At 44.4% G+C, this 24,800-nt stretch overlaps 1 long non-coding RNA gene across 5 annotated transcripts in view; it reads right to left on the minus strand.

The window, feature by feature from the left end:
- The window catches only part of LOC134161584 (uncharacterized), a 41,754-nt gene that overhangs the window by 16,078 nt on the left and 876 nt on the right, over positions 1-24,800 (minus strand). For 4 of the 5 annotated variants that reach the window (XR_009964039.1, XR_009964038.1, XR_009964040.1 and 1 more), the window contains exons 2-4: positions 10,994-11,201; positions 8,627-8,705; positions 7,371-7,559 (exon numbers count right to left, since the gene is read on the minus strand). This is a non-coding gene — a long non-coding RNA (uncharacterized LOC134161584). The remainder of the gene's footprint in view (positions 1-7,370; positions 7,560-8,626; positions 8,706-10,993; positions 11,202-24,800) is intronic. The other variant, XR_009964041.1, reaches the window with a different exon arrangement.

The following is a 24,800-nucleotide window of genomic DNA, read 5'->3' on the forward strand; positions in this document are numbered from 1 at the left end:
CATTTATTTCGTTTTATTCTGTTTATTTTAAGCTGACTAATTTATACTAAATTAGGGCTGACGCTGTTCTGGATATTCTGCCAAGTTTTAAATGGAGCCACCCAAGCAGAGGAGGCCAGGTACCATCTCAGAGCAAGGTGCCAGCTTCTGTGAGCTGCAAAGCAGGTAGAGGCATATCCACACACAGGACATAAGAGCAGGGAGTTAGTTACTTGTTTAAACATCTCCTGATTCTCCACACCTGTCGTGACCCACAACTGGAGCCACTGCAGCTGTCAGCAGCACAGTAGCCCATCAAAACACTCCAGAAAATATGATTTTCACAATTCAGATCCATATTCCCCAAGTGTAGGGAATCTGGGATCAATTTTCAGCTCGGTTACAGACGCAGCACCTTTCTGCAGAGGAGTTGCTCTCCCTGTGACAGTTGAGCACTCACTGACGATGTGTGCACAGCTTGCTTTGTTGGCCACATAACCTATTTAGGCTGCAAGGTAACACCACGGCAACTATTTTCCACAGTAAGGATCTCTTGACATAAATGCCTCACCATGACATTAAAAATGACAGTGTTGAGAAACTGATAACCAGCATGTGATTCTTGAAGAGTCTCAGAGAGTGGAGGTTACAGTGTCCACACATGGACTTTGTTTGCTATCGTGCTGAGACACTAATTTTTCAGTATAAAAATCTGCCTTTTCTTCATGTGTGTTGAAGCATTATTAATTTTTGATTGCACTCTATTTTTTCACTATAGAAGAATGAAAAATAGGTTTAAACCCACAGTTGTCTCAAGATTTTTGTTTCCACGCTTCCCTCCCTGTGTGTCACTTCTGTATGAAATATTTCTGTGCGTGCAAAAGTGCACTGTGCTGCTTTCCGTAACAGCACCAGCAAGTCAAAGGCACTGCTCATCCTGGAATACACTCCTAACATCAGACTAAGATTCTTCCTGAGAGGATGACAAGCACCTACTGTACTTCTGTGCTGGGGAAAGAGACACTTTCAAACCCAGCTTGCAGAGCCAATGCTTTAGCTTGAGTAAATCCAGGCAAATAAGGAAAATGCTTTTTGCCCTTTGCATGTTACTGCTGGTTGATGGAGATGCCATCAGTTCTCCGTGTTCAGTGGTCCTGGAGCAGCTGCTTCTGCCATCAGGCACGGCCAGTCTCCATCGGCGATGCTGGAGTTGAGGAACACAAAACACATTTCAAGCAAGAGGTCACATTTACCAAATCCTAGCCATGCATGACTTGACTATGTGAACAGCCATTCTTATGTTTCTTCATCAAGGAGTTTTTCTTCCTGCTTTCTCAGCTGTACAGTGTCTCTGCCTTTTTTTTTTGGCTTGAGGTCTCTGCCTAATTATCTGTAACCTTCTGTTCGAAGATCGCTGTCCTGCCCTGATAAAAACCAGTAACTTTGAAAACAAACTGGGTCTTAATTTTCCTTGACAGCCCTTCTTTAAACATGTGGGCAAAGCCCTGGCTTAATTAAATGCACATTCGTATTCCAAACAAATTAAGTACAATTAAGGACCCTGAGTTATGGGTATCTATCACTCGGCGATGTTTTTGTAAAAATTACCACATTTAGATCAAACACAGAGGACCCTTTGCTTAATTGCTTCATTAGGGCCCGATGCAATAGGCTTCATAAATACAGGGTCTGATGTCTCTTTGGGAATTGCCCAAAAGACGGCTCTTAAAGTAATTGCTTCCACATTTCTCCCCGTGCAATGTTCATGTGCTCACCGATAGAAATGGGATGGCTCTCAGACATGTAAGGGAATGTGGGTCCTGTCGTGTCTTCCAGCATCAGGACTGCTGCCCAGCTCTTGGGGGCGGGTGGGTTTGGGCCCCTGGTTATTACCTGTGCAGTCTCTGTGAGGAGTTTGACAATCCCGACCGGATGAGGCTGTCTGCAGTGTGCTGGTAGCACAGTGCTTTTCTCATATATCACCTATAGATCCCACAGACTGAGGTAAACAGGATGCTTTGGGATTTATTTTTCCAGAAGTTGCTTTGAAGCAGTAATGAACTGGCAGAAAACACTCGATGGATACGGCTTCAGGTCTCCGACCAGTTTTATCCCTTTAGTTCTTACAAATGCAGTTATTATGGCCCTTTAAAAAGAAAGTCTATTTACAGTGATTGCTTTAGCTGAACACAACCTACTCTTGATGAAATTAAGCCTTCCTTCAAACACACCTAGAGTGAGGAGTCCAGTCAGATGGAGGCCAGGTTTAACCCTTGCTTGGATGGATGCCATTCGGCGCAGATGGATAATGTGGATGCAGAAAGGGACCAGGGCACAGGTTTTTTTCCGTGAGATCTATAAAGAGCAGCAAAAGAAGATGTGACATTCCTCCCCTTTTTGCATTTGTTTTCTGCCTTACTTGACAGACTCAGGAGTTCTGCATTTTCACTGGGGAAGCCAAAATAAGCAGTGTGCACCCAGAAGCAACAATAATGACTGCAGCAGAGCTGAGGGAGTGGGAGCTACCTTGACAGAACAATGAGGAATGGCTTGTCATTCTTGAATGAAATGTTTGCAGCATTTTTGTACTTTTGTTCAAATATTCCTTTTCTTTAGCAGGAAAAAAGTGGGAAGCTTTTCCTTGCAAATACTTTCTTTTCCAGCTCACTGTGTATCTATCCTCTTTTTTGTTTTACTTTTTCATTTGCTCTTGAAAAAAGACAGGAAACAGAAGAATGGGAAGATGTGAAAGGGAAAAGGAAATCCATCTTCCCTAAACAAAATGCTGTCCTGCTGCTGCGGCGATGGGAGCTCTCTCAACATCAGGATAAGGTCCATCTCCTGTACTGCCCTTCTGAAAGCAGTTTTCAAATGACACAGACCAGTGTTCCATGGCCCATTCTCTCCAGCTGTCTCAACCAGCTGAAGAACTTCTGGGCTGGAGATACCCATACCCCACAAACAGAGCTCAGACACCCTTCCCCTGACGCTCCATTCAGCATCCAGAGGCTGGAAGCTCAAGTGTCCAACACCGCAGCACCACTGACCTCACCACAGTGTCTGACCACAGTCCTTCAGGCCACCCCAGCCTCTGGATCTGCAGATTTATCCTGCAGATTACAGCAGGATAAAAGAACCCAGCAGTCATAAAGAATGCGCTAACAGCTCTTCTGTATAACACAAGTCAACCTGATTTCCACAAGTTATAAAAGTCCATCAACCTCCAGTGGCCAAAGAAACAGAGCTGCTTATTTCCTGCCTGCCTTATTCTCCAGACCAATTTTCCTCAATGCTAAAGCAAAGAAATGAACGGCAGATTGTCCAGTTCATGACTGGATGGCTGGCAACAGAAATCCTATTTCCAAACTGACCCCTGCTTTCCTGCATGGCATTCATTAATTCCACAGTCTCACATTTCTAGGAAGATGTCAGTCATGTATGTGATTTTTCTATCAGCTATTAATGCCAGATCACAAGGTGAGAAAGCAGGGGTTTTAATCTCAAGACCCTCAGGAGATGGAGCTGCATACATTTGGTGTGAGCCATGTGTCTGGAAATGTCAAGGACAAATATTTTTAAAGTAAGGAGTGTTTGTATCCATGTGTAATCTTAAGTACTACAGAAGTGATCCAAAACATAGCCCTTGCTTTTCTCCTTGTTGCGACTGCTTGCCTGCAGCAGGCACAGAGCTGCCACTGCCCAGGAATTAAGTTTAGATCATCTAAGGAGGCACCTATGCATTTAGGAATTTATCTGTCTCTACTGAGCGACACTTTAAGGCTCTCCTAAAGGCTTTGCCCATGGCAGCATTTAGTTTTCTCTTTGTAGAAAGGGAGTTCTGCTGTAGGAACAGTGGAAGTTTTCTATCTGTCTCCAAAAATTGTTTGTTCATTCTAAAGATGAGATTAGCTCCTCATATCTGTATTTTTTGCCATCCCCTATTAGGTTCTTTTCCCATAGGCCGCAAAATTAGGCACAGAACTTATTACAAAGGCCTAATCACAGATTCCACCTTCCTAAGAAATGCACAAAATCCCCCGTTTTTCCTTCCATACTTTGCTCAACTAAATGATAACATTGAGTCCCATTATAACCCAGGTGTCAAACAGCACATAAATATGCTACTACTGCTGGAGAAGTAACTAAATTGCTGAGAAATATACAGCAACTCTATTAAAATGCCATTTATGTACACATATTTCTAACAGATCATACAAAGAGCTAGCACTGTGCTTTACCTCTTCTCCTACAAGTGCCACTGAAAAATCTAACACTGTGAAAGGGTCCCTCAAACTGTGATGTCAGAAAAGTAGAAAAGGAGACCAAATTTCTCCAAATTGTTTTGTAAATTATAGACTTGCTGGTTACCAGTTCCAGAAGTGCCACAGTTGAGGAGGAGAAAGAACCTTCTCCTAGATGAGCTCTTGCCAGTAGGTGTACTGATGCCTGCCTCAGGATGGCTGCACTGTCAACCTCCAGCATTACCACCCCAGGAAACTTAATGGCAACACAAGTGAAGTGGGAGAAACAACAGTTGTGCCCAGCAACAGAACCCCCTCTGCCTCAGCAGCCCACGGCATCATCAACAGCTGAGCATTCGCATGACACCTATTTCACACGCCATTGCCCGTTGCTGCAACCAAGGAATGTTATTTAGCTAACAAAGAGTGTTGCAAATAGTTACTCATTTGCCCTTCACATGCTGTCACCAATTTTCTTTCTATGGGCCTACTTACTTCTAATCATTCAAGTTCAAGACTAAAGGGTGTAAAAATTGTCAGCCTTCCTCCTGATGTGAACCAGGTGTGTGCATTTATGTGTCACCCTGTAAAAAGTGAGGCAGAGAAACCTCTGAGGAAGCACTGCTAGTGTGCACCCTTCCAAAATCCTTTCCTAGATAGCTGCTCTATTGCTTGAAATACAGATCTGAGTCTGATTTTAGCTGCTAACTGCCATATAACATATTATCCTACTTATTGCATACAGTTACAAACATCTCGTATCTGGAAGCAACAAGGGAGAGGGCTCCTTTATCAAGTCAATCTCAAATCCCATTATGTTCCTCTACAACAGTTTCCGTAAACATTCAGCAATTTCCAGTGTCTGAGTTGCGCAGCTGAAGAGGTGCATAAACAGGCTCCACTGAAATGTGAAGATGACTGATAATGTACTAACATTGAGACCCCTTGCTGTGATTATTACCCCCTGAGTGCTCCTTACAGAATGTGCCTCTTATCTCACACTGACAACGCTAATAGAATATGCATAGCCCTATTAGCATACAAGATAATAGCACCCTGGAGGGGACAGAGCCATAAAACTTTAAGTAGAAATCAAAACAGAAGGAGGAAGAAAAAGGGAACATTGTCACAAGCCAAAAAGAAAAAAAAAAAAGGGAGCCTGAGGGCAAATTTTGCTGCAGAAAACACACATAGTCATAATTCTTGTGCTAGTCACCATGCAAATGGTAATAGTCTTTAGTCCCATGAATACTATCAGTGCCATGTTTGCTGTGAAACATTAATTGAGATAATGTGCCCTTTCGGATGCAGCAGGGAGTCATATGTCAAACTGTACCACAACAAAATTATGGCAACATCTGCAAGAAATATCCAGCAGCAATTGGGGTACCTTGCACTGGGTATGGCCAACTGGGTCTTCGCCTTTGCAGATGGAGCCCGTGGAAGAGCTGGAGCCTGCAAGGGGAGACGAGAGGCTGTTATTCAGAGGACGTGTGTATACCTGTAGCTTACTACTTTTCAGCTGCTGCCCAGTTAAAAGCTTTGCAGGTTAGATGTGTTATCTCTTGACCCTACTTCAGTCACTGGATTAAACCTCAAGCAGCTCTTTGAATGCCAAAGCCTTTCTTTAGTCACGTCTGCCCACTGCATTCACATTTGTTCCATGTAACCGTCCATTGTAGCAGACCTTTCACTGCTCACCCATAGCTGGCAGACAGCCATGCATTCATATGCTTTCCATCTTACAGCAATAGCCAAAGTAAATCTTTCAGTGCTTGGCACAAGAGTGTGAATTCAATAAAAAAGGCTTCAAACAAGTTTGAGATGGCTTGTCTCTAAACAAACGAAGAACAGTGAGCTTTTTTAATGCTCATTGTGGTTCAGTTCCTGCCTACAGCTAAATCCAGATAACCCCCAGCAGCACTGACAACCCTGTCTGGTAAAATAGTCACCTGTCAAGCGGGCATGAAAATATCCACACACGGAGGCGCAGAGGGGTTGGAGGGAAGTGACCTGCTCCTTACCAGGAGCTTCAACAGGGGCAATCAAAGGTCCTTGTTGTCTCCTTTGTGAGACCTGAAAGTTTGCAATATTAGTGCTGAATGCACAGGACCCCGGGGTAATCGCTCCACAGAGCGCTCTGTGCTTTTTCCTTTACAGAAAGATGGTGTCAGGAGGTAACAAGCCCGGGATCCCTGTGGTGCATTTTGAAGCATCATGCAAAGTTTTCTGGGATTCCTCCTAGCATTCACTGTGGTTTCTATAGAGCTAAACTCTTTGTAAAGTGGCTTTGTGTTGCAAAGTTCTGCAGCTTGTGTGAGTCTGCCTCACTTCATTTTGGTTGATGGTACTTTATGCTGACGGTTTCAGCAATTAGAACACAGTTGGAAAAGACTCTGGTAAAGAAAAACCTGCCATTCTGGCAAGGGAAAGCAGAGTGAAGATTAGAGGCATGATTCCTGAATATACCTCCACAGGTGTCCATGGGTGTTCATGCATGCATACATCCTCTGCAGCTATGTTATCACAGGCAAACCAGCTCATCTCAAAAACAGACATTTTAGAGATTGTTGAAGTGCTTTGTTTAATGTTGTTCTGCAGCTGATACAAAGTCTGGAATAATTTCTCCCTTCCTCCTGGAAAGATAACAAAACACCAGTATGTGTAGTGTAGGAACTAATGATACCTAATGTGAATCACAGATGTACAATTCTCCTAGGTTATTTCCATCTTAATTTTTCAGACTCCGAGTAGTCTTAATATCAGGAATTAAGTGAGGAAATGCTAGTCCCACAGAAAGGCATCCCAGCCTTGGCTATGTCTAGGGAAATGCTTGGGTACCTACACCCCATAAACTGCTCTTCGTGAACAGCTTTTAAACCTGGGTCCAAACAGGACCAACTCCAGGACACAGCATGATGGTTCCCATCACTCAAGCACAGCTGGGAAGCCTCACTAAATGTTGGGCAATTCTTGGGGCATGTAGGAGGAATATTTCATACACTGCAGGATTAGCAATTACCCGGGGTAAATTGCTTTCTTTTCTGCTGAAAAATAAAATTATTAAAGATGCTAAAAATCTGGCAAAAAATTTCGCAAGTGCTAAACAATGAGAATAACATTTATGCACTTCAGATGGAAATAAGTTACCTCCATTGCAGCTTCTATCTGTAACTTTTTGCTGTATCCTTTCATCTCTCTTCAGTGAGGCCCAGCCCCTGTGTTTGTATCTCGCTGTGCTCTTACTGAATCCTGCCTCAGTTCAGCAGGGCACCGAAACACAGGCTTCTTTCTGAAAGTTCAGCCTGCAGATGTGAAGGTTTTGCCTGTGGACCTTCCCTGGCTAGAACAGCAGACAACAGCAGAGAAAACGTTGGTTGCATATTCCTTACATATTCATCTAAAGAAGTAGAGGTGCTCCGACACAGCAAGGCTGTGGGTATGAGAGAGAAATGCAGAGCATGGGTGTGCTTCAGAAGACAAATGGGGAGAGGCAGGATCATCAGCCAGCACGTTTCATTAATTATTCTGGAATAAATACATATCTATTTTTCCTGTACTAAGGCATAACTTTTATTTAGCAGACATTATCTCCAAGGATCCTTAGCAGCCCAGGACACAGCACAGTAACGCAGTGCAGTCTGGATGCTGTTATGTATTTATTAAGTTGTATCAGGGCCCATTTAGTAGCAGCTCTGCAGTTTATCACGTAAATATCGAATGCCAAATACAAAAGAGAAGAAAATAGCAACATAAAAAATTTATCTTTGGGGGGAGGAGAGGGAGAAAGGGAGAGAGAATGGTGCTGATAATGTGATTGTGCCTTCAGCAATAGTGGCTAATATCCTCTTGTAAGGGGCACGGTGTAAAAATATTCCTGAGCTGGGGGAGGAGGAGTGCAGAGAAGGGAGCCGAGCTGCTGTTTGTTTGGTTTAAAGTGTATTCTGGTTGCAGGCTAGGTCAGCGGGTGGCCAGACTGAGAAAATGAGTCCCCCGGGCTGTAATAATTGTAACTGTCAGGGAAAAAAAGTCAAGGTCTTAGATAGCAGTGGTCTGCTCTGACTTCTGACCATGGAGAAATATATATGAAAACTATCGCCTGAGGCACTATGGGAAGAAACCAAGAGGTTTTAACTCGTGATGGCTTGTGCTTATGAATTGGAAAACTCATTTTGCACCTTGGTGGTTTGTATCTTTATGATTATTTTCATTTGCAGTATAAATGAAGCTAGAGCTATTAATTTTCCTTATGCCCAAATCTGTGATGCAATGAACACCTATTACCAGACCAGCTTTGCATTTCTGAGTCACAGGCAGCATGAAGGCTTGTAACTGATCTTTTAACAGTGGATATTCACAAGGAGAGTCTGAATTTGATTCTCTCTTGCAGCACGCTCATTACTTACCTGAGTGATCCATAGCTGCTTGAATGGATTAATCCAGAACGATACACAGGTAACTTCACTGACTTCACCAGAAATATTCCTATAACAAAGGCAGCACAGGAGAGAAGAAAGGGAAGAATTTAAACCACACAAGATTAAACCTTGCAAATGGGGCGGGGGGGGGGGTGGGGGGAGAGAATCCATAACTCTAGTTTCTTCTTTGATATTATTATACAGCCATGGACTAGCTAGCTAACTGGTCAGGCTTTTTGTGAAAAAATCTGCCCCTTTATTTAAGGAAGTATGGGGCTCTAATGAAGACTTGCTATCAAACCTGAGCACTAACTACATTAGCCCTAACTCTGTATCATCCACAGGGCACGTGCAGGAAAAATACAGACAAAAGCCAATGCTGGACAAAAGCAGCCCATTGGACAGGTATATGCTCAGAGCAGAGGGACATTTCTGAGAAGCACCTTTGCCTACACGTCTCCTCAGCGTTCCTCAATGTATTTCTTACACACACAGAGGAAAGACAACTGTCCAAAGTTGTTGGTTTTTTCACTGTACAATGCTTTGTTCAATAATTCCAGCTCCTCTGATAGCCTTCTAATGCAAATTAATTAGGAAATATAATTCTTTTATTATGAATTAATAAGTGAAATTGGACATATTTATATACCTCGGGGACCCAAACAAACCATATAAACACCAAACAGCAGTTAATCCCGGTGTAAGAGTGGCAATAGCATGTAAGGTTTTGCTGGAAAAAGAGGATAATTATTGCTGGAATGTAATTTACTTGTTGAGAGTCACTGCAATAGTGAGCTGGGTAACTTTTATGGGCCCCATCTGTACTTTACTCACCTTCCTTACAGCCTGTGTGTGCCTTGTGAAGAAAGTACAGCATGTGTAATGGAGAAAGAGAGAGCAGTAATGTTAGCAGTAAGGAACAAAGTCCAGTGGAGCAAACAGACATACATATGAAGAAAGAATGTAACAACGGTACTCGTGTGCTTTGGTGTTACATAAAGAGCTCTCCTGCTTTGTCTGCCGTAGCCCCGGATCTCAGTAATTCACATTTCATTGCTCATTGCATTTTACAGAGAGGCAGCAGAAATGAGAGACGTGGCTTGTGAAAAGAGGGACACTAATTTAGGACCCTCTTTAAAGCTCCTTTCCCCTGTAACAAGGCAGTGCTAAGAAGACCGTGGCAGAAGCAAAGACTCGAATGCCACAAAGACCCCACCAGCTCCTCTGGCCTGACCAGAGTAACAGAGCCCCGGCACACTTCCCTCTTCACCCTGCCCTAAACCTGGGAAGCTGTGCTTGGGAAAAGTACATTTTCCAAAATGGCATCCTCAATTTAAAGATTTCAGGCACACAGAACCTATCACTCCCATTGGACAGCTGCTCCAGCAGCTAAGGGCTTCCAGTGATGGCAATCATTTACCTTGGACTTTTCACCGTATCTTTCTTTCTGCTAATGTGAGGACATCCTCAGGACTTTGTCTTCCCTACCTGTGGAGATAGTGGTACATGGTTACCATATTGCCCCATGATCTTCATTTTAGCTATAAATATTGATTTTGTGTGAGCCCATCCCTAGTCCTGGAATGATGAATGTGGTCACTGGGTAAGCAAAATGCACTAGGGCAATTGAAACACCTGCCACACCTAAAGCTTCCTGCTTTGAAGATAAGAGCAGGAAGCCAGAGGGGAAATCTTGGCTCCTAAGGGACTTCCATGATTTTGAGCCTTGCTGAGCCTTCACTTACTGATGAGCTCACGCTGAAGACAGGCACAGGAATTCATGGGGGTGCCCTCTTCTGAGCTTTCCAGAAGTGCTGCCTGGCTGCACCCTTACATCTGCAGGAAGGAGACAAAGGTCCAGCAGCACTACCTGCACCATGGCCTCTTTTCTCTTTATGCTTGGGTGAGGCACACCATCAAGCTACCACAGAGGGGCTATAGCAGCTCTACCTGTAGCTTGCTAATGCAGCTTGTGCCTGGACAAGCAAATGATTGTTCAAGCAATTTTCTATTTTAAGGTGAAGGTGGCACATGCAGAAGATCTCAATGTCACTACGAAGCAGGGAGGGAGGCTGTAAGGAGGAGGAAGGCAGAAACCTTCACAACTAATGTCAATTTTCTGCATCAAATATTTTGATAATTAAACAAAGCTGATCAAGAGAGGAAAACAGCATGTCTCCAGAGCTCCGGAAGCACAGGCCCATTAAATAGAAGAGTCAGAAAGTGCCAGAGGCGGCAGCCTCAGATTAATGGCACTCCAGTAATAGATTTTCCCAGGCACAGTCACACAGGAGACAACTACTGTGTAGCCAGAGCAGCGATGAGGCCGTTAAAGAAACAGTAACATTAAATCACCTGGTACCACGGGGCGAGCGGATGGATGGGAGCGCATCGGCTTCGGCACTGTGGAAGGTGTAAAGCTCAATCTGCTTTCAGGCAGAGGACCTGGATCCCAGCAGTCATTTACAGCAGCAAAAGCAGGCAGCTCAGATGGAGGACGCATATAAAAACAGATAAGCAGCAGCTCCAGAAGGATGGCGATCTGAGCACAAGTATCTCCTTCCTGCAGTGGAGAAGCAGGCATTAAGCATCAGTGTTTGGTTTTGCTAAGAATGGCCATGTCTGGTTTGGTTCAGTTGCTCTTATTAATCAAAGCACTGGTTTAATCTCTCGTGTTAAAACACCATTCTGAATTTGTTCAAATGCAGCTAAAGTTCAGGAAGGGAATGGGAGGTATGGCAGCTCGGTGGGAAAGCAGCCCTGTTTCCTTATTATCAAGTCAGTTTTCCCTCAGCAGTGTTGGAGCTGATCCTCCTTGAAACATCCATCTTGCCTAAAGCATTTGTATCCATTCCTATAATACAGTAACAACAGAAACAAGGGCTTCTTCCACGGCAGGCTGGCATGGATTACAGTCCACCGCAAGAGTACTTCACTCCCAGCTGGGATGTATGGAAACCAGATGAAGTGGCTGAAAATCGGAAACAACTTTTAGACTTACTTGAATCCTGATACGATCACATCACAGGGATGGGTTAAATTTATGATCTTATCTGGGATTTTTGTTTGTAATCAATCCCAGACCCACTGGCTATCACTCACTATAAGCTTATGATTTCCCGGTGCTAACAAGGAAAAGTTGGGACATCAAACTCTGAGGGAGTGAAGCCAAGCTATGATATTAGCAGATAGGATCAGAGCTGGAGCGCAACAGCAACAACAAAAAACCCCAAAACTCACACTACAAAACAAAAGAAAAACAACAGCCTCCTGCAGCCTGTAAGTTCAGCTTTTGCCTCGCGCTTCAGATACAAACCACGGTGTGCGCATGAACCCCGTGTCCAGGAACAATGTTTTGGGGATAAAAGCTAACAAAACAAATTAAAACCGAATACCCCCAGATCAAAGCACAGGTTCAGCATGGGATACAGCTGCTGTGGGACATGCAGCAAAACGCACCCTTTTCCTACTCTTCTCCCTATAATAACCTCACCAGACAGTGCCACTTACTCTACTGGATTGCCTACAACATCTACCATGGCAAGCCTGAACTCTTTGCTAGTGACTTGGGCAGCGGGTGGCTAAGGGTACCTATGGAGCAGATCTGCCCCTGGAGCTCCCTCTGCTTACTTGAATGCAGTTAAGGAGAACGGCACACCAGGGATGGAGCTCATGCTCTAGGATACACCCAATTCCAGACAACACCAGACACTTCTCACAAGTCCAGCGTATGAACAGGGAAAGTGCATTTATTTGTTGCTTTGCATCTTCTCCCATTTTGATTCAAACAGAGGCATATTCAGGTACAATATTAGAGCCAGTCCAAGGTGGGCAGAAGATCCGCTCTCCCCTGATTACGGCTCTATTTTCCAGTCCAATCACTGTTGAACAAGGTACTAGGAAGCACCAGGTCTCTTACACATTTACACAGCAGATGAAACGTGCATTGCTTTGGGGTCTCCCTTACATTCAGTTGGGATAAAGACACACCAGAATCTGGACAACATTTCAGTCCAATCATGTCATCAGTACTTGTTTGACCATGCCCATGTGGATGGTAGGGACAGCAGGGTATCAAACACCCGAGTGCACGTGCATTATTTCAACTGTGTCCCTTTCTCAGGTTTCCAGACCCAGCAAGAGCTCTTTGCACTCATTTTCCTGGGACCCTGGCACCAGTGGCACATTCTGGTACTCCATTTATCTGTGAAGGGATGAAGAGTTACAGACTTAAAGGCCAGATACCCCCACAGGTTAAACGTAGTAGTTAAAGTACGTGCTCTACAACAGTTGTCTTTTATGTAGCTGCAGCAAATTTCCCTACCAGGTGGTTGTTGAGCTGCAAAATCATCTCAGACAGTTCAGGAGGCCTTAGGAACATCCCTGCTCAGCATTCTGAGCAGCCCTTCACACAGTGAGAAGCTTCCAAATCCATGCATTGCTTTCTTCTCAACTTTGCATGGATTAGCTCCGAGACTAACAGTGTGACAAATCTGTTAATGTTTCAACAGGCAAGTCTTAATTTTGCACATACCCTTCAGTCATTTTCCATATGGAAATGGAAACTTTCCACAAACAGTCTGTTAAGATTTTCAATACAGGCATAAAAAGATTGTTCAAATGAGAAAGATTCTAACAGAGGCATTCAGATTGCTTCAAAAATCAGAATTCTTGAGCAGTACCTATGGGTTTTGTAAAAAAGAACATTAGATGCACTGTATAAATGGAATAGATAGGCTTAGAGCAGAAGAGGCTTAGCAGCTTGCCTAGGATTGCTCCAAGTGGGAATGTAACCTATAGAATCCCAAGGTCCAAACCCAACCCAAAGAGGCTTTATCAAGAGCATATTCAATTCTGCATTTAGCTCATAAGCTCAGAGTCAACCCTACGCAAGCAGCACTCTACAGTGTAATAAGTCCCCCAAAGCAAACAGAATTGTACCAGGATAACAGATACAGCCAGGCTCTTTTATAGTGTATGAATCAGATCTATAAATCAGGAGTGACTCAGCTGAAGTTACTGGTGCTGCTTCTCCTTTGGAATGAATTGATCAGAAGCTGGTCCACACATTTCACATGTTTCTGAGAATCAGTGTTTGTAACTGTAATCAGTAGCATGGAATATCTCTAATTGGCACCAAATGTGAAAGAGCTCATTACCTGGGCAAGGCAAGGAACACGAGAGAGATGTCAGAAACTGAATGTAAAGTATAAGCAGAGACAAAGAGCAAACAAGTTCCACACACAGACAGGAACTGAGGTTTAGCAAGCATTAAATAACAGGTCTAAAACATACAATAGCTATAAAATGTACATGAATTACAATATAATTTCTGTCAAAGTGATGCTCACAGTAAAGATGTGTGATGTTTTCCTGTCTGTGATGTAAAAATGATGCCTAAAATTACTATGGAACAGTATTTCTGTTGTGTAAATATCTTGCAAATTCATACTAGTGCATATTGGTGACACAGAGATTTATGTGCACTTAGAATCTTTTGAACCTACTTGACTGCAAATGGCTTACAAACCAGCTGTAGAAATACAGCGTAGCCCACAAGCTTAGTAACTCACCAATACAGGTGTACACTCTGGGGTCCATGTCCCTTGTGCTACCTAATAAAAGATACAGGTTGGGATCTGTAAAGGAACTTGAGGAGAAAGACACCTGTAACACACTGAAATCGAACTGTCAGGCCATGGGGTTGCTTGTTAATCTTCAGAAAAGAAAGTGCTTGAGGATCCTGATGTTTATTCAGGCAGACAAATGTAATAAACCCTGTTAAAGTGTTACTAAGAGTTTTGCTGCTCTACTTGAGATTTGTACCCTCAAGTCTGAATGCTGACTGAGGAACGGAAGTGCTATTAACTAATGCAGAAAATAAATCCTGCTTTATTTGCAATGAATGTAACTTCTTGACATTCCCAACAACAAACCATAGGTTTGAATGGTGCCATAACAACAAGGCCAGCACAGAGATGTGCACTTTCTACTGGCTGAATGCTTTGGATCAGGCCCATTATTAAAAGCAGCAATTAAATGGTAGTAATTACCTGCCTGCATTTTCCTTTCTGAACTAACCTGGTCCCTAGAGGCACTTGAAAAGCACATCCTGAGGTTAACTACATATGTCCAACAACTGGTTTTTGCCTGATGACCAAATCATGGTTCTTCCTGCAGTGGATGTCCTCAATTCCACCTTTTTCGTCAAGATACCTCCTTCTCCCACTCCTCCTTTTTCTAACTGAAGGATGGAAGAGGGAAGCTGATGCTCTTTCTGGAAAGTGATGGCACCCTCACTCAGAAACCAACCACATGGAAGGAGCAAGAACAGCAGCACTGTCAGGAACCTGAAAAGCTCCCCCCACCCCTGCAAGATTAACTCCTTGGGATGGGGGTATGAGGGAGCTGGTCAGAGGCTCAGCAAATAAAGCTGTGATTTGGGGGTTTGTTTGCTGTGAGTGGGTAACCCAGCGTGCAACACAACCAGATCTACTTACAACGCAGCCAAGGTCAAACGCTGACCTTTCTGGGCTGGCCAGCCATGCTGCCGCAATGAGCATTAGTACCACATCATTATGTTCTGATAAAACTCAGTTACTCTTCAGCAAACCCCCATAAATCACAAGGCTTCACCCAATCAGGGTCCTGTCACTGTAACTAAACAGGGACTCAGAAAACACTCTATTTCTATTGGCTGTGACAGGGGGATATAAATCTGCCCCTGGCCAATCCACTGCAGGCAATAGGGCATGTCAGGAAGGTGACAGCCAATCAAGGATCCGGCACAGGAGAGGCCAGGATCATCCCTTCTGCTTGGCAAGGGGAAGCTCACAGCACTTGTAGTAGTTGCTGAAGTGTCTCTAATGTTACAATATGGTGAAATGTTATTTCAGTTATCACTGCCCAGAAAGGTCAATTTGTGCTCTGAAAGGTTGCGTGTCACAGTGAGCACATGCTGGCAAACAGATTTCCTCCTCGCTGGCCTCACACGTCCTGAAATCCTAGGGATTTACTGGGCATTTTGTTGGAAAACCTTAAAATGGGCATCATTGCTAGTGCAGCAGCTTCCACGTGTGGTCCCACTGGATGGTTTTAGGAGCAGCTGCACACAGGACCCTCCTCAAGCTTTGTGATGCTTCATGTGCATCAGCATCACACGGAAAGAGCAGGGTGTGCAAGCTGGCAGCTCTCATCTGCCCAGTGAGGGGCACAGATGAGCAGTGGCTGTGGCATGAGGCTGGCAGCAAGGCCATCTGAGGTTAAACTCCCACAAAGGAAAGAGGAACTATGGGCTGGATAAAGCTTTTCAAACGTAAAGTGTCACCTGGATTATATTTTCCCCAGTTTCAAAAGTGAGAAACTAATTTCTTGAGATCATTGCTAGTCCACTGTCAAAATCACAACACAACCTGAGCTTGGCAATCATAGCTTCTCTCTCCTCCTCCCCAGCTTGTCATCCACAACCTAACGTTGCACCTCCATCACAGCTTGTGGGAATTAGTTCTGAAAGCCAGACTCCACATTGCTAACACAGCATTCAGTCTCTGCTTTTGCAGACAAGCAACTGAGGCACAAGGAGAAGAAAATGATCCTTTTCCCTCAGATACCTCAAAAAGAGAGCAGAGAGTGGGCTCCTGAGATCTCAGTTCACAACCCCCAGGGGTTGTGTCTCAAGGCTTCTCTTCTGAAAGCTCTCATGGAGAGGCCAGTGCCTGGGAGGGAGTTTCCAAGATAAATAAGCTGCCCCCATTGAGAGTCACTACTTACAAAGGGAGGCAAACACTCTTAAGGAGGCATTTTGCCTTTGCAATCAGGCAGCTCTGCTTCATGGGGAAAACCACTGCGTGAACTGGCCCTAAAATTAAATTTGCTCTTTAAAAGCACCCCTGCACTGGCATTTCAAGCAGGACCTCAGAGATTTACAGCATGGGCTGACATTTCACAAAAGATAATGTGGGCAATGAATTATTTGCTGGTCCAAACGAACAATTGGACATACCCACTTCTCATGGATTTAATCTTTGCGAGGCGTTAGCTACCGAGCATGAAATATCACTTTTCGGGGGCATTTGTTGCATTTATGCAGGGTACAATTACATTAGGCAGCTTTATGACACATTGACTCGGTCGAGTGTGATGCAGTGTAATACAACCAAAGTAATACGAGCTTTTAAATGCAACATGATGGCAAAAATCCATCTCAGGTCTGATCTTTGTTTCATTTCAGATGCCAACTGTCATAATTCAGGGGAAGTCAAACCCGTCTGGTTTTGCTAACGTGAGCAGCTCTATCAAAGCCAGCAGGATGTGCCTGTACCAGTCAGGAAGCAGCATGGGATCCAACAGGGGTGAAAGTGTTAATCAGTACATTGGTGAGTGCACATCACTGAAACTGGAACCCAAAGAGCTCTGGATCAGCTGCAACTCACACAGGGTTAAAAACGGGCACATCCAAAACTCACACAAAAGGGCACGGTGCTCCTGAATCCTGTTTTGTGAGCCAGGAATTTGCTCCTCTCACTGTCTTTTGCCTGCAGTTGTGGACACACTGGCTTTTGCAAGGAATCCAGTTGGCATTCCCAGATCCACTGCTGCTCAAGAAGCTCATAAGAGAAGATCTTACCAAATCTTAACAACAAGCAACACGTGATTACACATTTCAATGATTCCCCATAAGCAATGTTCTGTACTTGAATGGAAATGCTCAAAGCAAACACAGATACAGGATAGGATATGAGCTTGTTTCTTTCTCCTGTCTCTCCGCATTTGTTTCTCCTCCTGTGAGGTATTTCAGCTCTGCACTTCTGCAGGACTGGACCCCGCTGTTGGGATCGGACAGTAGACAGAAATGTGTCCATTTCAATTTTGGTTCTGATCCTGGGATATTTCTAACTCTCTCCATATCCTTGATAGATAATGGTTTAATAAGCGATCTGGTTTTTATTTAAAGGGTCGGTAGTAAAACCCAGATCACATTTCTCACTTGGTGGGTTAAAAAACCGCTTACGCTCATTTCTGCAATGTAAAACGACACTATATCAAATCAAACATTTCCAGATGTGGCCAGCTTGTGGATGGAAGTGCAGGAGGAGCGAGCACTCATAGACAAGGGTTCCCAGGTTTTTATAACAGGATTGGAACCCCACCTACTGGCAAAGACTGTTATAGTAATGTCAAGACAAGAACCCATACAGGGCTCATTCCTTGACTAGTAACTCCAGTGAGGTTTCTAAACACACAGCCTGATTGCCATGCAGGAGTATCACTGCAGTCAGTCAATGTGGGCATCTCACTGCTTGGCACTTCCAAAAATCACATCCTTAAGAGTGGCTTGAGCGCCAGCTGCACTGACAGACACACAGAAAAGCACAAACATCACTTAAGAGCTGACTTGTGTTTCTTACATATACAGTCCTTTAAGAAAACTTCAGCTTTAGTAAAGCAATCTTGGCCTAATTTTGATACTCTAGGTCAAACCAGCCTTACACAGCCCCTGACTAGATAGTGCTCCCAAAACTCTGAAGCATCATATTCTAGTAAGGCAGAGTGATGAAATGAGTGGTATCCCTCTCTGTTATGCTACTAATGGCAGATGAAAAATTAAGACAGAAATTAGGATGGAAAAATATTCTAAATTCCCACATGTGAATTAGACAACTCTGAAAGGAAGAGCTCTTCTGTTTCACTTTGAATTCACTAAAAACCACCCCATCACTTCTTGTGTTACAGCTTGCCCATAGAACCAAAAATGAAGCAGCCCATATCAGAGACCATTTATGCAACCTCAGATCTTGTTAAAACAGCCCAGTTAGCAATACCAATATTTGAATTTTAACACGTTTCAAAGCTAGACAACTATAAAACAATAGAAGAAGCTCATCACAGAAAACAACTCTCTAGCACTGGAAATCAAGGTTTTAACCTTCCCAGAGAGCACTAACATCTGCAACGATCGAGTGACAATCCCCTGAAGAAAGGTCCTGGGACAGAAGCAAGTGGAGGTGGGAGCATGCTCCTGGGGAGGACTGTGCTGGTTCAGCACAGGAATCTGCTGTTAGGGGGAAAATTCACCTATCCTTCTGACAAATACCTTTTCTTCTATCACTTACATCCTTGGTACGGGCTTAAGTCTCAAAAGAAGGAGTTCCTGTAATGTTTCCCTTTAAATCCACATTGCAAAACACAAGGTATCCAGCTCTAAACTAAGCTATGAAGCGGGACCAGCTCCCAGTTTGTTCTTTTACCCCCCATGTCACAAAGAATCCAGGTCAAAATCTACCACTGTAATGGCACAGAAGGAAGTCCAGATGCTGCCTAACGAAGGAAAGAGACTGGGCTATTTGTGGTATCTGGCATATGCATCAGGTATGTCCAAGTATGAAGGGGAAAGAGCCTCTATCCTGAGAAGAAAAAGAGGTTTTCAGGATGCAAATCAAAGTCCCGGAAGGATTTGCCTTCATGAACTAATGAAAACAGAAGGATAAATTAAAGCATCGAGCTAACTGTTTAGTTAAGGCTGAGAAAGACACTGACTGTGTGACATGCACACCAGTGAAGCATGCTGACTTCCAAGGGCTTCTTTTACATATGGAGAAAATAACTTGTTTTAAAGTTGCATTTCCAGCAGACTTGGGCACTGGCATGAAATGGCAAAGAGAGAATGGGTTATACCTGGCCAGAAAAAAGACTCAGCAGGTACCATCGGCCACTGAGACCCCATCCACATGGATTTTCAGCCCTGCCCTGGCCCCTGCCTCCTATCCCTGCCACCTTCTAGGAGTCCAAGCAGCTGCACTGAGCTTACACAGGCCTTTTTGAACAGCAGCTTGCATCAGCATTGGGCTTGCTTGTCCTGCTATCTTCTGTGATCAAAGAACTGAAACAGCTGCATGTCTGGCTCACTGGCAGTAAAACCTGCAACTGATGGGCTTTGTCCCAGCCCCACAGCTACAGGGAAAGTGCAACCACAGACTTAAAGAGGGGGAGAAAAACACATGAACACCCAAGTTGTATTTAGCCACACTCTGCCTCCTCCTAACCTGCAATCTCTTAAGTGCCACTTACTCAATTAATCCAAGCTCTTCTACTTTAACAGCAAAGCTGTAACATATTTAAACAGCTTAGAAACTCTACCCAACAAACCGTGCTGCCCATCAGCTGCAGGAGTGACTGTGCATTAACCAAGAGAGCACAGGACTGGGTTAACGCTTCCACTGCCACTTTCCTGCTGCTGGTATTTTCTGCTGCACTCCTGCTAAGGCTGAAATTTCTCAGCTTTTTTTAGTAGGGTGGATCTCAGCTCAGCAGGGACTGTCTTTTGGACCAGCTCCTAGAACATCCCTGCAGCAGCTATAGTAACTATTTTTATAGGCAAGTTTTATTAGGAAAGTATTTTAAATGGCCTTTGAATGCAATTTAGCAGCTGGAAATACAGCAGTGTGCCAGCACCATGTGATCGGACAATCTGCGGAGCACCAACAAGTGCTACCAGAGATCCATCAGTGCTCCACAGACCACGCATGGAAAACCACGGCAGAGTACACCAGGACATTCAACAAGCCAGAAGGTGCTCTTAAACTGAAAATGCCTGAAAGCTGAGCTATGCTCTTCCCAGACCCCTCACTAGAAAAGGCCCTACAAGTGCTCCCTGGCACAGCAGCAGGCTTCAGCACCATGGCACAGGAGAACTGACTCTCTCTTGACTCTATATAGAAGATGGGCAATATTACCTCAGGAGCTGAGGATGGCACCTCCACTAAATGGTTAGAAAACCCCTGAAGGATAAAGTTACTCACAGCAAAGAGCTGTCACAGCTCCTCGCACCACAGGGCATACTGGTTTTTAAAGGATGTGTCTCCCTCCTGTTCCTGCCAAAGCAGAGCTTGAAACATTCAGTGACACAGACCTGGACTTGAAAAGTGCTGAGCACACACTAGGTCCTGATGCTGTGGGCAGACTCTTCTGTACGTCTGTGGCAAGTAATCAGACTGCCATCACAGTGTTCAATCAGATGACTACGAAAGTGAAAAACAATAGCTGAAGACTCAATTCCAATCTCAAGCCATACTGGCACAGTCACATGTGGTATTACTGTGGTTTAAACTCATGCAAATGAGGGTGGAAACTGGCCTCCAGTACAAGTGCATGCTGAGGGAAAAGACAGCTTTCCTTTCAGACATGACTCCAGTTGTACAGTCTGAGATTCAATTAAGTTCTGCTTTTCTGACATCTCCTTCCAAATAAAGGCTCACTCTTTGTGCTAGGCATTTTGAAAAAAGAAAATAAAACAAAATCATACGTTTGGCAGGACCTGGGCATTCCTGCCACTAAATTGTTCTGTGCTCCATGCGAATTTTCAATGTATTCACGAAGGGGAGTAGCCTCTTTGACCAGTGTCCAACTGTTTAGCACTGTTCAATGTGAGCTTTTGCCCATGTTTACATGTGGAATGGAACACAGCCATTCAACCACAAAATGCTCCCAAAGCAAACATCCAAAACCTGGTTGCTGGCAAGGTACGCTGACAGAGGCTCCTGAAACCAGTCATTCACAGAATGCCAACACAACACATTACCACTGGTAGAAAGTACGCAAGGTTATTTTCTTACCTCCTGGGAAGAGGCCACTGCAAGTGACAGGAAACAGCGACTGGCAAAGCAGAAAGGAGGGGTTTTCATCTGGATGGAGAAAGAAGATTGGTGTTATTTTAGATGTGCAGAAGAGCATGATGTTAGCGCAACAAAGCTAGCATGTGTTGCCAAGAGCACGTATGAACCACCTGAGTTAGACTGCAGACATTAGGCTAAGTAGAGACTAGCTAAGCAATACAGAAATAAAGTAACAGAGGTAAAGGCAGAGACAAAGTAACTCAAGCAGGACACAGCAGCTCTAGTGCTCTGTTGGAGGGGAAGGTGAGATCAGGAGGTGACCTGGGTTCCTTCAAAGAGAGGCCCACATTTTTGTGACAGCCCATATTTCTGTAATCCTGGATCATGTCGCTGTAGCTCTGTGCTTATTCAGATGGATGAAAATACGCACTTGAAGTTGGCACACAATAGAAAGAACATAACAACATGCTGATATCACCGTTTGGGACGCTATGAAAAGGGAGAAAAATCTATGAAATAGAGCAAAAAAATTACATCCCTGCAAAAATTGTAAGAGCTCAGGACACAGCTGGGAAGGATCCTTCTTAAGGAGCACCACCTTTAGAGTGACTTCTGGAGAGTCCAGTCCCTTTGGCACAGTGCTAAGAGATCTACCCCTCTTGCATGTTCAGAACTTCTTGCAGAGGTGACTGTTCCTTGTCCTTCTGTTCCTTGGCAAACAGACAGGCCCATACACATCTCCTCCTCTGTCACGTCCTGTGAAAGCCAAGCCGGTGTCCAGAGGCTGGATTCACTTTCCAGCATTAGCCTGCAATGTTATTTGTACTCGTCAAAACACCACATCCCAGAGGGGCCATGTTCCCTGGTACACCTCCCATGGCAGCCATGTGTTGGCTCAGGCAGGGGAACTGGGGCACAGGGGTGACAAATTGGGCATCAGGCACTGCCCACCCCCAGTCAGTGTGGGAGAGGCAGGCTTACTCCCAGAGGAAGCCTCTGCAAGGGAACACACTTGGAAGGGAAGCTGAATAAGGAGCATTTTCCTTGCTCTACTCCATCACAGCCCAGTGTGCTGTGTTCAAAGCGGGGTCCCTGCAATGACAGGTTTCTTTGAACCATGTTAGCCCACCATTACAGGTCTGAGGGCTGGGCAGCAGTCCACCTGAGCTCCCCAAGGAGAAGGAGCCTGGCACTCGGGTCCTCTCTCCAACCCTTCAGTTGGGTGTCACAACTGTAGTGCCCTTTTAAAGAGCGCTTGCCTGCATTTAAAACCACATAACCTGGGTGCTCCTGCTTCACAAAAGGTGGTCGTGACCACTTTCTGCCACCACAAACTTTACATTGTACTCATGCCACCCACCTCTCAGCTTTCCAGCCGGCAGCAAAGCCACAGGCATACCGTCCCTCACCCTCCTTGCCACGTTCCACCTCTTGCCCTGCTTCTTCCTCATCTCAGAACTACAGGGTTGCTAACTGACCAACAAATAACAGCGTTTCACCATAGCGCTTTCTCTCCTCCCGCATGTTAACACCTCTCCACCAGCTGAGTGATCCCTGCACGCACCCAATTCTTGTTATTATTCTGCCTGTGCATTGACACCTTGTTGCACGAGCCGTGTTGATGGATTGCAGGTGCCCTCACTATGAAACTGGCCAACAACCCACTCACAAATTTGCTCCACTTGTTAATATTAAAATCATATGGCCAATGCCTTCTTAAATTGGCTCAAGCTTGAGGTACTGCTGCTTCACAGTAGGAAGAGTGTTGCAGGAGGCTTTCTGCAGGCCCTGCTATTTATGGTAAACACTCCACTTTGTTGAAATAACATAAAATTTTGAGATAAACCTATTCTAGCAAAGGAAACGTTAAAGTGCCACCGTTCTGTGCTATAAAATCACTTGTGCTGCAGCTGCCTCCCATCATACATAGCTCAATGCACGGGATGTTGAAGACCTGAGGACCACATGTTCTCTGCTTTGGTGAAATGGTAAGGAAAAGATCTGAAGTGCTCCTACTGGTTTGATGATCTTGGCTTTGCACAGGCTAGTTAGAATACAAGGAAGTGTCTTTTCTGTTGTCTAGACAGCACCAGGCATGGCTCTGCTCTGATGTTGGTGGCAATGCGAACTCTGCCCATCCAAGACTGCAGAGAATAGTGGAAACTGCAAGGGAAAGACCAGCTCAGGTTCTTTCAAAAAGTTCACTGCTTCTTGAACCTGGAAGGTGGATGAGGATATTTGCTGCTGTTCCTTCATCTATTAAGCAGAAGAGCAAGGGAAAATCCTCTTTAAACACTCAGTCACAAAACTTTTGGCTGATTTTTTTAACAGGGATTGGCTAAAGAAGTGAAGCTGGTTTTCACCTTCCCACACAATTCAGCTCATTATGGGGCATTTGTCAGCAGGCCCTAATACGATCTCTTGGGAGTTCAGCCACCATCAAAATAAAATCAAAGCATCTTAAAAGCCTTCCAACATAACACATGATCCCAAACATTTATGATGTGCATGTGCTCTCTTCATAGATTGTTGTCTGGAAAATATTTTAACAGGTGGATTGGCAGTGATGCAAACAGGGACTGGAACCCCAGCTTCACTGGTATTTGAAGAGATAAGCACCACGCTGTGTTTCGTTTGCCTGCAGTGAGACAGAGGACTGGAGCTGTTCTAAAACTGACACACTTGCCAGAGAACCAGGCAGGAAACATGGTTCCTGGAGGGGGCCAGAGCATCCAGCCAGACCCCGAGGAATTTGCCTGTTTTCTGCCAACTCCTCTCATGGAACAGAAAAACAAAGGAGCATGAAACATGTCCCTGGGTGCTGGCACGGCCCTCGCAGGGATCCCTTGCCAGCCGAGGCCGTTTCCTTCCTTCACAGAGGTGGCCACCTTCTTTTTTTAATTATTAAAGTACACAGTTTCTTACATGGCCTGAGCACTGTTCCAGTTGTGCTCAGATGAGAGCACAGATGCAGAAACAAAGATATTAAAGAGACCATACAAAATGAGAGCATTTGTAATGCATGGCCAAGCAGACTGACTTTCCTAAGTGATCCCCTCCTGCTCACACAGTCAGCTTTTGAGTTATACTGCTTAGAGAAGAAAGCAAAGGTTGGACTGCAAATAGAAATGGTGGGAACAGCATTGTTCCAAGGCACTAACAATTCAAATGAGCAAAGGTCTAAGCATATAACCTATGGAACAGGGACCACCACTTATGGTCTGCCACAGCTAATGTAAAGTCAATTATGGTTGGGAGTATCAGTGAAAGAGATCAAAAACAGTGAGGTTTTCCTGGAAATCCTATTTGCATGTCAAAAATAAGGGAAAACTAGGAGGAGTGTGTGATCCTGCAGCTAATAATTGTTTTCTAAAGAGAAGTTTGCATGCCACCATTATATGCTTATATAAGAACATTGCAAGGAACATGTTTTAAAGGCTGAGTGATACTGCACACTCCACAATATCCCCTTAATCCTTCCCAGAAAAAGCTGTGGCTTCCTCCACAGATACATACTTCAAAGCTTTGACTAAGATTCCTTCTGTCTACTT

Source organism: Pezoporus occidentalis, unplaced genomic scaffold (assembly GCF_034315485.1).
Source record: "Pezoporus occidentalis ecotype Australia unplaced genomic scaffold, CSIRO_AGI_Poc_V1 ctg176, whole genome shotgun sequence".
Classification (NCBI taxonomy): domain Eukaryota; kingdom Metazoa; phylum Chordata; class Aves; order Psittaciformes; family Psittacidae; genus Pezoporus; species Pezoporus occidentalis.